The 12,619-nt window shown below is 44.4% G+C and overlaps 1 protein-coding gene across 2 annotated transcripts in view; it reads right to left on the bottom strand.

The window, feature by feature from the left end:
• Nucleotides 1–12,619, bottom strand: part of DEAF1 (DEAF1 transcription factor) — a 364,344-nt gene that overhangs the window by 306,044 nt on the left and 45,681 nt on the right. The gene's annotated exons all lie outside the window — the stretch shown is intronic.

The following is a 12,619-nucleotide window of genomic DNA, read 5'->3' as shown; positions in this document are numbered from 1 at the left end:
AGCAGGATTACAGTGTGTAAAGGTGGAGGGTTGTCAAATGAAACCTTTTTGCACAAGTGTCTAAGTAGGAGCTTCTCATGTGGGTATTCACTCACATTTCCTGCATTGCACACATTGTACTGACTTTGTTATGAAGTAATTGATGGAATTTTAACCACTTTAATTCCTGATAGGAGGTTGTTCATTGTTGCTTCGACACCACATCTGGTAGAGTGTCATGTCATATCAGGATGCACTGCATACCTTTCAGTCTCAAAAACAATCCCCATAGCATAGCTCCCACCAAAGAAAATGTAATTTGTACATAAATATAAACAGAAAGTCCAATCCTGCTGAACCTGCATGATGCCTTGTGTGTTTTCGATGTTCCTTTCCTGGTCAATCATACGTTTTCCTGATGAACCCGTACCTGAGACCACATTAGAGCTGCAAATATTGATTGTGCAGTGGACGATGGCACACTGTTTCCTTGTACACATCTCGCAGCACAGCGGTTTGGGCTTCACAGACTGGTGTCAACCTTTGCATGATTTAATGGGGTACAGCCTACTAACAAGTCAGGTCAAGACCCAAGAATGCTACATGAGATTTTCTGGACCCAAATGAAATACCTAAACCTGCATCAACACCTTACTTATATTGACCAGAGTTTTAAAGTATTTAAGTTCATAATTAGAATTGGCAAACCTGATAGTACATTCAGGATTGATCATTACCATAGCCTCAAATCTTCCAAGTGAATAGGCAGATTAACATGGGAGACATGCATTTGCATGCTCCTGCATCGATACTCATCTCTCTGCAATAGCTACACTGAGCTCTTAAGGCCTTTCCTCCCCACCTCTTTCTACTTCCGGAGCATCTGTGGCTAATCTGACACTTCTTCTTGATCTATTTCAACTACATATTGACCAAATACAGTGAGACAAACTTCAATTTACTGCACCATTCGTTTATAATAGCACTCGTTCGGAAATGCAATATAGCTCATGGATACCTCTGTGTCAAATTGTGTGAACAGGAGCATTTGACAACCGTTTCCCCATCACTTGTCCTCAAATTGGGCTCTCCCACTTCCCACATTCTCAGATGCTTCACAGAAACCCGAACACTTAGCTAATGCCATTTCATCTGGTGCATTACTATCCTCTGGTGGCTAGCACTGGTCGTATGGCCAGAAAAGCTATTTGATGTACATTGCTGACCAACGGGTAGCAGACCCAATAAACACAATTGAACGTTGCCTTCCAATCTCCAATGGCGGAAAATTGATTTTCCCCATTGAATTGCCCTAGGAAAGGTGGCAGCCTTTGTAAGTAGTCATGCCCACACATCCAATAATGTAGGTTTACTGTAGGACTCATTTATGTGTACTTGTTTTTCAATAGTATTGCATCAGACCTTTTCAGTATTTTCACCCACTCGCCTCCATTCTCTATCCACTAGAGAGGAGTCAGAGGCATAGTCCCATTTTTCCCAAACTCTAGCTACCAAGATGATGCAGCCTCACCCTATATAAATTTAGAAAGGCAATCTTCCGCCATTTTCCAGGCCTCTAATCTGGGGGGGTGGGGAGTGGGTGCCTGCCACACCTCAACTACGCCACATTTCTTGCAAATTCCTATAGGGGAGAGTTTTAGGGGTACACAGGATGTAGTTGAAGAATGGTTCCTTTACAGTAAGCTTTCAAAAAGCCCCATACATTCTTAGAAATCACAGTAGACCTGCAGGGCAAGTTGCTTAGTTTACATGTTAGACCTACGAGAAATGCACTCACCCTATGGTGACGGGTGACAAAATGTTTACCAGTGCTTTCTGTAAAATGGCGCGTGCCACCATAAGCACACTTCATATTTGGGGCAAGGCTGCCACCCAAAGACCAGCCATGCGCAGAGAAACATTTATCTGCCATTAAATGTTCAAACATGTCCAAACTCGCCAGAAAGGTTGAGTACCATGCAAATTTTCTCGTCCTTCAAAAAATCTCCTCGCTAATTTCAGTGGGCTAGTAGATTTTGCAAGCCCTGTTTAGAGACTGCTCTGGTTGCCTACGAGAGGTGGCTGGTGCCCAAAGCAATCAGCCCCTTGCTGAGGTACATAGTTCATGAGGTTTCTTTATCAGAGCAACCGGAAGTGGGAAAGATGGAGATTCTACTGGTCTAGTATGGGAGTCAAAGTGGAAGGTCACTGCAAGTCTGGTCTGACTTGTTAGCTGTCTGGCAAGTTTGGTGCACAGGTGAAAATACCCCTAGTTCCACATCCAGTGCAATGGGTATCCTTTGAGAAGGTCTGAATTGACATAGTTCGGCATGATGACCTGCCAACATCCTAATGAAACCAGTTCATATGTGTTGGTAGTAGGCCTTCCAACCAGGAATCGGAAGGCCATGCCCATGAGGACTATAAGTGCCCCTGAAGTGCGAAGAGCACGCATCGAGATATTCATGAGGTTTGGTTTCCCAGATTAAGTATTTTCAGACCGAGTTGAACATGGGATGTTACTCCATATTATGATGGGTGCAATGTGGCGTAACATCTATATTTTCCACCTCCCATCACTCCTAGACCAGTGATTTAGTGGGCCACTTTAACAAGACTCTAAAGAACATGATGGGAGCTTTAGAATAGCCCCAGAGAAGGTGGGCTCTCGTGTTGCCACTGTCTCTTGTTTTCATAAAGGATGGTGGTGCCCAGAGAGTGAGGGCTCTAGCCCCTTTGAGATCCTTTTAAGACACCTTTTGAGGGGACCTTCAGCCTTAGCCATGGAGGAATGGGAAACAGGAAGCTTTTGGAGGCCATCCCCAGATGTAGTGGAAATCCCTTGTGCCTCCTAAAATGGATGACGCATTTCATGCATTTAGCAAAGGCCAACGTCTGGGTGAATAAGACCTTGGTCAAACAGTGGTATAATCATAATGAAGCCCAGGGTTAACACTGGGCATGTTGTTAGGTTCTTATGATGGAACCTACAAAGCCAGTGGCTTTTAAGATAAATTGACTAACCCCTATGCTGTCATCAAACATGCAGGTGAAGTCACTCCCTTGATGAACTTCAGAGCCCATTGAGATCCCCCACCAGTGTTCCATGAAAACTGATTGAAGCTGTTCCTCAGGTGTAAGGAAATGATGGTGTTGCTTTTGGTTTCAGAGAAGGAGCAGCCGAAAATGGAAACAGCCCTGATCTTCCAGGGCAGCATTGCTCAGGCAGCCGCCATAGGGTGACACCTGTTTGCCAAGCACCTAAACCATGTCGCCCCCCAAACTCCCTCAAGCCGCACAGTGGACAGTGACAACTTCAAGTGAGAAACGACGTGCAGATTTAATTTGCTGTTGCATATACTGGCTCACGGTGCACAGCTGTTTATTTGCTGCCGATTCAAGCTCACTTCTTCTGAATTGCTAGTACCACTCTTCATACCCTAACTCTCCTGCTGTCTAGCCATAATAACTGTTGAACATCCAGACATGTCTATTGCTTTATCAAATCTATAGTTACTTCCATATGCTTTTTCCACTGCATCTAATCAACCAGTGAATAACCAGACATCTTTTTTTGTTTTACATCAATTGTATCATGGCAAAACTAATTTGCTGCCTATTTATTTGTTCCAATCCTAATTTACTGTTGCAGAGCACGATTTATTAGCTGCTTAATCAAGCGACCGCTTTCATAGGGACAATCAATTTAGCTAGATTACTCATTACAAATCACAATTTTGTTGCCTAGCAAGATTATTATATTGCTGATTTAATTTTAGGTCAAGACAGGAGGCAAGCATTAGGCTTCTCTTTCTCAATTAACTCGAGCAGCAACATACACAAAACTTTCAAACAGTAAGTATTCACAGAAACTATATTTCCCTTAAACTCAGGCAAATCAGTAGATCATTAAGAAACTATATTTCCCTTAAACCCAGGCAAATCAGTAGATCATTAAACCCCAACTCGTGGCAATAACTGTACAATGACAGCACACCAAACAAGACAATCCTTTCTCCTCTCTGGTCCCCTCTCTTCCCTTCTTGAAAAACAGAAGTATTCCAATTAATGTCCCCTCTAATTATTTTTCTCCAAATTCAAACACAATACCAGAGCACCAAACAATGTTTTTGGCAGCAAGCAAATCAGATCGGCCTCAAACACCACAAAACCTCCAGGCCCACTCCCACAGTATGTGTAACTGCCTGTCTAGAGCTAGGGACTGGTCCAAACCAATCCAATCCACCCCAGAGGTGCAGATGTAGGCTGAAAGTGGTCCCATGTGTGCAGGACAGCCATTTTGGGCCTGCCTCATGATTTTCGACAAAGGTTGCCCAAAAACATAATAGCCATGAGCGGGATTTGGGGTTACCTTATGTTCTAAAGTTGCTGCTTGTTTGTAGACAACGGGGAACAGAATAACCATATACACGACAGCTATCCACTTCCCGACATACCCTTAACTGGTGAAAATATAATGGTGGAGGTCAGAATTTGATAGGGCCAGGCAATCACATCACAAGAAACAAGGGCGCAAAAAAAGAACGAAAATAAGAGTGCAAGATCCTCCCCGGCTGGCACAAGGACTTGGCTAAGGGACCTAGTTAAGACAGGTCTCGAAATTAGGATTGGATAAGCAGGAGCTACAAGAAGCTCATGGGTATCCAACACTAACCAGTCATCAGGAACTACCACTGGGGAACGAGGAGCTAGTACATAGCGTTACGCAAATCTAACTTATACATTAAATGCAAACATATAATTGTATGCAACATTTATGACCCCTTATATTTTAAATGTCATATAGATGTGTCCTAATGTTTATTTATAGTTTGTTCCAAATGCACAGAATTAAATTAACATAGTTGTGTTTGTTCGGAATCAATTGGCCTGGGGAGCCAAAATAGGCTCCCGGAAACTGTTGCAGTAGCTAAATAGCTCTTAGCGCCCCCCAATTTCGAACCCTATAAGGTGTTGATAAACCACCTGGTTGGTACCTTCCCACCAGAGAGCCAAGATAGCAATCCAAAGAGTAACACACATTCCAAGCACTGTCTAAGGAAAGTTCACCTTCCAGTGACAACACACCAAATGTTCGTAATCATAAGGATGCAGACAAAAAGAAAACTCCAAAACAGCCTGAGGTCAAACTTCCAAGAAGACTCCAAAACACCAAACAAAGTCAGACACAGATTAAGCTGGGAAAACACTCTAAGTGATGGCAACAGGCATACCGAATGAAGAAGCGGGTGGAAGAAACCCAAGGAAAAATACAGTTGACATCTGCAGGAAAACAAGTTAAGTAAAAGATGATTGATCGCTAGGCGAGCTTGAACTCCTGCTTGTAGAGCATCGTCCGATGGCCCTGGCGGTACTTTTTCTGGTTTTGCACTTCCATGTTTGCCCACAGTGAGACACAACCAGCATGCATGTGTGCAAGGTCTTTTGGGTAGTGGAGTTCAGTCCTGAAGCAACCAGGGAAAGTGCAGCTGCGGCGCTCCAATCTACATGAATGATGTACTCCTGTCCCAACACTGTGCAAACTGACAGCATCCACGATGAACCCAAAATAAAATGACAGCTGCCACCAGCCGTTCCCTAAAACCAATGTATGGTGATACCACTACAGGGTCATAATGTGGTGCTTAAAAACACTCCTGTTTGAAGAGCCATTTGTGATACCATAGCACTACATACTAAAAAGGGCTGCATTGGCAGGGGAACTCCAGTAGATGTTCTTCTGTCCACAAAAAGGCAGAAGATCCAAAAAAACAAGAGTAGAAAAGCAAAACGTTTAGGGTTTATCTAAAAGGGAAAGCAGAGCCCAAAAATTGAATTCTACCCTAACAAAATGGCTACACAAGTCTCTTTACCCACTCCTTGGCATGCTTCACCTCAATCCACTGGTTGAGGACCTACCTACGAAGACAGACACACTTTGAATGGCGTTTTGTGCAATGAGAACATCTTCATTGAAGCGGAGGCTCTCGCAAATCGCTTCAAAAGGAACCACAACATTAACAAGACCATTGAAAAGGATCCCAAAGCACACATTGCTGGAAAAACTAGATGCATCCAAACCCCTTACCACTATCGACACGCCGAACAGAGGATGACCAATTTATCAACATTCACAACTGGATAAGACCACTTTGGAAAGCATAGCTCCAAAAAAAGCCATTCAAAATTTCACAAAAGAAAAACTTCTTCAATTGATATACTACCAAGCTAAACAGCATGAAAAGAGAAACTTGGAAGCTTGAGAAAATCATCAAGCCTGCAGGCTCTCCAGGAGATCTATGAACCCCCATCCTGCATCTCCAAAACAATAACTGGGCCACTAGGGCTAGCACCTGTCACCTTCTCACTACTGAACGCCTCCCTTGAGCACGAGCCACCATTGTTGCCTTCAAAACAGCCTTGTTAAGCATCTCCTTATTAAAAAGAAAAAAACAGGGCTGACCCAAATGCCCAAACTAACCATCAAAGCTCCAACACCCCTTTTATCGGCAAAATCCTCAAATAAAACCTGAGAAATTCATCAACCAACAACTACATACATTTGTGAAGACTAGCATCCTTCCCCATCAACACGGTTTAAGGCCGAATGAGAGGACCAGAATCTACACTTTGCCTCAATTGGGATATGTTAAACAACAACGTGGACAACAGAATACTGGACGTTTCTCCTACATTCAACACCATCCGTTATGACATCCTACTAACTAGACTAGAGGACAGTGGGGTAAAGGCAACAGTCTGATGGTGGATCTTTTATTTCCTGACTGAGGAAACAAAAACAAATATCATGCCCACTTTTAGATCAAAGCCTCACAACCAGGCATGCAGATGGCCGCAAAGCCCAAGGCTTCATCCCTTCAATTCAACATATACATGACAGCCTCTCCTGGATCCCATCAGAAGAAAGGGTTTCACATGCTTCAACTATACACACGACACACAAATTGCCTACAAAGTTATCAACGACCTTACAGCGCATTTGCCTGACCTCAACATATGCCCTAGACAGGCTGACTTTTGGATGACCTCTAAACAGACCCAAGACCAACCTTTCCAAAACAGAACTCGTGATCTGCAGTTCCACGTTTGACTCAGCCGCAATCCCTTGGCCGGACAGAAAAGTCCTTCACTCACTGCCCACCTCTTTCATGAGGAATCTTGCAATTCCAATAGACAGCTATCTCGCACTATAGCCGACGGTTAAACCATGACAATATTGCAACTCCACACCTTACAATGCATCATTCCCTAGCTGGTCTTCACTCACAGGGCCATGACAGTCATCTAACTAGTGCTATCAAGACAGGACTATGCCAACAGCCATTACCTTGGTACTAGACACAGTTTTAAGACTGAAAAGATACAAACATAATCACCCTAGCAATACAATTCTACCTACAATGACTAATGCATGGGAATAGGCTCACCTGGATCAGACCTCAGACAAGAAAAATTATCAATGATTATCATAGCAAAATCTATAACACCCCTTATTCACTCTACCTGCAGGCCGACACTAGCTGTCAGCAACACCCAATAGGGTGTTTCTTCACTCTGCGCATACTCCACCTCCCTGTCCCTTTTACTAACCAACCCCATCTATAACTCTCCTACCACTTTACAATGAACATGCATTTTCCCCTCAGATGACCGCAACAGGCCTTACCAATACCACACTAACATTATTGAGATATGGCTAAACTCTCCTCTCTAGTCCTATTACTTAACCAAAGTGCATTGACTTTCTCAGATCTAGGGCTGTCGTACGAACAACATATCCCTGAGGTCTTAGCCAAACACAAGTAAGCACAACAGCAGACATAAAACAGGTATTTTTTACCTGAACTTAGGTTTCGCATCTGCCTGTCCCGCTAGCCCACCAACTACCTCTCCCCTCATCCTTCTTTTGTCAAAGAGTCATGCACAACCATGTACACAAGAAAAATACAGAAGGGCACTATAAAAGACATCCTTACTTACATCCTCCAAAGAAGTTCCACAGTGACTTATTCTGTCGGTTTTCCTTCAAGCATTGTTCTTCCTAACTCCATGTATAACAATCTGGTGATATGGACACTAGGGACAGTATGCTGGCATGTGTAAGGGGATTTTGGAAACATTTTGTGAGTAGAACAAAGCTTAAAACACAAATCTATCAAACCTCGGGGTGGCTGAACCTAAAGCCCATGATCCAATCATAAGACCTGGTTCTGAAATCCGGAAGCACAGCTCTGTTATACTGTGTCGCTATGGGGACTCGTTGCTGTCCGCAAGACCAAGGCACTCTCCATTCCTCAAGCTCGTCAACTGCTTAGATGCTGCAAAGTTTTTTAGCTCCTTTGACTTGATATCTGGTTACTGGCAGATTGCCTTAACCAACAATGCAAGGGACAAAACAATGGTTTCTACCACAGAGGGCTTGGACCAACTCTGGGGCATGGCCTTTGGTTTCAAGAAAGCACCTGCCTCTTTTAAAAGGTTGGTGAACCATTTACTCCCAGAGCTGGAGGACTTGTGTGTTGCTTATCAGGATACCATTGCTGTTCTCAGTCCAAGCTGTAAAAGAGTATCTTTACCACCTAAAGAGAGTTTTGTAGGACATGCAAATGGTTAAGCTCTCCATCGAAGCATTCAAGAGCGATATAAGACAGAGGCCTGTGGTTTACCTCACTCACAAGGTAGAAGGGGAAAGGCTCAGCCTCTCTAGAGCATGATCCAGGAGGTTCTTTATTTTAATCCCCCACTATTTCACACCCCGGTGAAGGCATTTTTATGCCTATCTAAATGGATACTATAGGAACTTTGTAGCCAACCATGCAATTAAAGTAGTATCCTTAATGTCACTCATCTCCAACTAATTTCCCAAAAAGGTTAGTTGGTTGAGGCGTCAGAATGTATTCCAATGGCTGAAAGACTCTGCTAAATGGAATGGATTACAGATAACATTGTATCGCCCAGATAGATCCATACATAGTACAAACAGGAGCAGTCTAGTCTCAATAAGCTAAATTCACCCTTTATCTTTTAGAGAGCAGAGATGGTCTACTATTGAAAAAGAGTGCTAAGCCATAGTATGGTATAGTATGGTGCTTTAGAGAATACATAATAGGAGCTACCTTTATAAAATCCAAACAGAAGTAAAAAACATTACTTACCTGTCATGCAAGTTCTCCAGCATTCGTATCATAGATTTGCATGTTTAGTATACTTTTCTAGCCACCTGGGTGGGAAACCTCTGTTGCCATTATAATAGCAATAGTAGGAAATCAAACCGTTGCCGGCTATCCACTTAATGTTGGTCTTTATGGCCCCTACCAATGAAGTTGCTAACCTAAGGCCACAACGGTGTAGCTTTGCATGTTTTGTAACAAACGGAGCACAACACACCCAACCTATCTCGGAGGAGAGATGAGCGGGCACATGTGAATCTATGAAAGATTCCAATGCTGGAGAACTAGAGATACAGTAAAGTAAAAGTTCCATCTTAAGCACTCAATTGTTGATAGATTCACATGTTTGGAATAGATTACACAGCGGTAGAACAAGACATGGTAGGTGGGAGAGGCACTAATCATATAACAGTCTCACATATAGGAGAACAGATTCTGAGGCACTGCTTGACCCACTGCCATCTCAGCCTTGACATCAGATTCCAGGCAATAGTGCTTTTCTGAACATGTGAGGGGTTTTCTACATTGCTGCCTGGCACATTTCCTGGATAGGGAAGCCGTTATGGAAGGCCACTATGGCTGCTCTGTTTCTTCATGAATGCACCTGAATTTGATGCTGAGTAGGCCTTTTGGCCGCTGTAAAGAAGGCATGGTATCAAGTGACCACAGTTCAAGGGTGTTTATTGGATTTCAACAAGGGTATGATAAATGCTTATCTAATCCTAAATCTACAGATGGGGGCAAGCTACGAACATCAAATAAAAATAACACAGTCCAAGTGGGGTCTTGTCAAAATGAAAAGCACTATACTAAAACATCTATTGCCAATCCTTACCCCTAAATACAAATAGTGTGGGGGTAGTATTTATGAAAAAGAAAGAAGTGTTCACAAAAATGATATATGTCAGGATGTTCAGGAATTGACCTCCCTTCCCCACATTTTCAGCATGGGACAAGGTGGTTCACTCGAGCGTTATGTTATGTTATCTACATTTATAGAGCGCACGGCCGCCCGAAGGCATCATGGCGCTGAAGAGGAGGAATGCTATGGTAGGGGAGGAAGACGCGGAGTAGAGAGCTAAAAGAGAACAATCTTAAGTGCTCTTCTAAAACCAAGATGGTTGGGAATTTTCCTCATGGCAGGAGGGAGGCTGTTCCAGAGGTTAGCTGCTGCTATGGAAAAAGCCCTGCCACTGACCCTCGTAAGATGGAATCTTGGAACAGTAAGAACATTTGCGGCAGAAGAATGTAAATCCCGTTCGGGGAGATAGCGGGAGAATTTAGCCTGCAGGAACGTGGCCCCTTGACCATGCATAGCCTGGTGAACTATACACAGGGCCTTAAAATGAACACACTGGCCGACCGGGAGCCAGTGAAGTTGGCGCAGCACCGGGGAGATGTGAGCTCCATACGGGGTGCCCGTGGCCAGCCTAGCCGCTAGATTCTTTATGCGCTGTAGCTGCTGTATTAAGCCAATAGGCTGCGACAAGTACAGCAAATTACAGTAATCCAAGCGGGAGAGAACTAGCGCTGCGACTACAGGAGGGTGCATGGGTTCAGGTATCATGGGTAGAACCTTCTTCAAGACCCTGATTTGATAGTGAGCGCCTTGGCACACAGCCATCACTTGGTTAGACATGGAAAGGGAAGCAGAGAGAATGAAACACAGGTTTTTTACTTTGCTTACTGGGCTGGGAAGAGGACCCAGGGAAGCGGGCCAGAAAGCGGTGGTCTAGAGTGAGGGATCAGGGGGACAGCCCACCACCAGTACCTCGGTCTTGTCACCGTTGAGCTTGAGCCAGTTCTGGTCCATCCAATTGCCGACGGCACTCAGACAGTCACAAAGGCACGACGACACATCTACTAGATCCTGATCCAACCGGATAAAGATTTGAGTGTCGTCGGCATAAGAGTAACAGTTGAGGCCGTGGGCATGGATGATGCAGACCAGTGCCCAGATGTAGATGTTATACAGGATCTGGGAATTTGAAGAGCCCTGCGGGACACTACAAGTGAGAGGACAGGACGAAAGAAAGGAAAGGGGGCATAAGAAGAGTTTTTGTACGGTCTGATAGGAAAGAGGTGAACCAAGCAAGGACTTGGCCGGATATTCCGATCTGTGCCAGGCGTGACAGCAGGATGGGGTGTAGTCGACAGTGTCAAACGCGGCCGACAGATTTAAGAGAATCAAAGCACCAACCACACCCGAGTCAACTAGCCTGGACATGTCATCGTCGCCGCAGCATAGCACAAGCTCTGGCTTCTTTGGCACAAGGATACAGTTCCATCACTAGCATCAGGGCCTTCTGTGCCCAAGTCTCTTTGCCTATCAAAGTCTCTTGATTCAGAGTGCCTGATGCAACAAAACAAATGAAAAATGATTTTCCTCTTACAAGGACTCAATTCAGGTGATTAACTATTCACCCCGGATCCCCCTCAGCTGGGCTCAGATCCTTCCTCTTACACAATTAGTCTCCCACATCCGGGTTCGGAAGACTTTCGAATGTGCACAGGGTTTGACTTGACCCATTGCAGGACCACTTCAATTTCACAATTCCTTTTTACATTTGTCACCTTTCAGTTGGATACATAACAGAGACCTTCAAATGAGAATGCACGTGGCACCGGACCACTCCGATTTACGGTATCTGTCTTGGCTTCAAAGGTTCAGTCACCCATCTGTGGTTTAATTATATTTGTGTTGCTTATCACTACCCTTCACACACTGTTTTCTTCAGTTCTCGCTATACAATGTTGCTGCTTGCAACCTGTACTTTAACACAAACCGGTCTAGTATCAGTCTCCACAAATCACCAGCTGTGCTGACTTTACTGGCGCTGCTTTGCTGTATGAGCCAAGGGCAGTGCCACGGTGGGAAGCTATCCTCTCCGCCTTGGCTATCGACACGCTAGAGCCCCAGGTACCTCCGAAACACAATGCAGGTTTCTTCAGCTTTGACTGCGGGTCTTATGTTTCTTATTCTCAAAGGCTCATGAAAGCAACTATCTTTCTCTGAAAAGGTCAAGGGCACTTCCCTCATTGCAACCCTCTTCGTTCTGAAAAGGTTGAGTTCCTAAGTATACTACATGGTAGGATGGGGAAAAGGTGTTACATGGAAGGGGATACCGCGTCTCGCTGTCCTTTGTCCCACTTCCAATCCCCGAAGACCCCTCATCCTTGTGATCCTCCCGCACTGGTCCACCCCCCAAGGAACTGGATCCAAAAGCGATGGCTGTGTCCGGGCCACCTGGATGACAGAACCCTGGGTACTAGCGGGTGAGCCACCTTCAGGTTTCTCACATTGACTGATGACAGTATTTGATGAAATAATGACTCAACTAACAATAACCTCGTAACACTGGGGCAGTACTTGCTCGGCATTACCAAATGCAATTAACAATTGGTCAGACCACATGACGATGGGAGTCCTTTTACTATAGAATTGGGGT

Source organism: Ambystoma mexicanum, chromosome 11 (assembly GCF_040938575.1).
Source record: "Ambystoma mexicanum isolate Mex_15411 chromosome 11, UKY_AmexF1_1, whole genome shotgun sequence".
Classification (NCBI taxonomy): Eukaryota; Metazoa; Chordata; class Amphibia; order Caudata; family Ambystomatidae; genus Ambystoma; species Ambystoma mexicanum.
This window is presented reverse-complemented; position numbering and strand designations above follow the sequence as displayed.